This window comes from Carlito syrichta, unplaced genomic scaffold (genome assembly GCF_000164805.1).
Source record: "Carlito syrichta isolate Samal-C Ts95f unplaced genomic scaffold, Tarsius_syrichta-2.0.1 Scaffold308803, whole genome shotgun sequence".
Lineage (NCBI taxonomy): Eukaryota > Metazoa > Chordata > Mammalia > Primates > Tarsiidae > Carlito > Carlito syrichta.
The window spans coordinates 280,999-281,493 of NW_007252899.1; positions in this window are offsets into that span (position 1 = coordinate 280,999).

Genomic DNA, 495 nt, shown 5'->3' on the forward strand with positions numbered 1-495 from the left:
TATGTGAAGACAGGTGTGACTGTCCTTCCTTCTCCATGGTGGGAGGGATCAGGTGGGCTCTTGTGGTCTAGGCCCAGCTGTTCAAGGTGAGTGATTCCCATTCATTTCTAGCTTTGGCTCTTAGGAAAGTTAGAGGCATTTGATCAAATTCCCATGCTAAAAACTTGAACCCACACAAAAACACAAAGGAATTGAGTTCAGTGTTAATACCCTCATGGAGTGTGACAAGGCAGGGGGGGGTGTTCCTAGTTTCCTTCTGAAAGGTTACATTTTTTCTTTTTTTATAACCAATAAATTGATACCATAGAATAAACAGGAACTTTATTAGAATTATCAGGAGAGCCGGGCTCGGTGGCTCAGCCTGTAATCTCGCGCCTTTGGGAGGCTGAGGTGAGTGGATTGCCTGAGCCCGTGGGTTTGAGACCCGCCTGGGCAGCGAGACCGCATCTCTACAATAAATAAAAAAATCAGCCGGGCGTGGTAGTGCGCACCTGT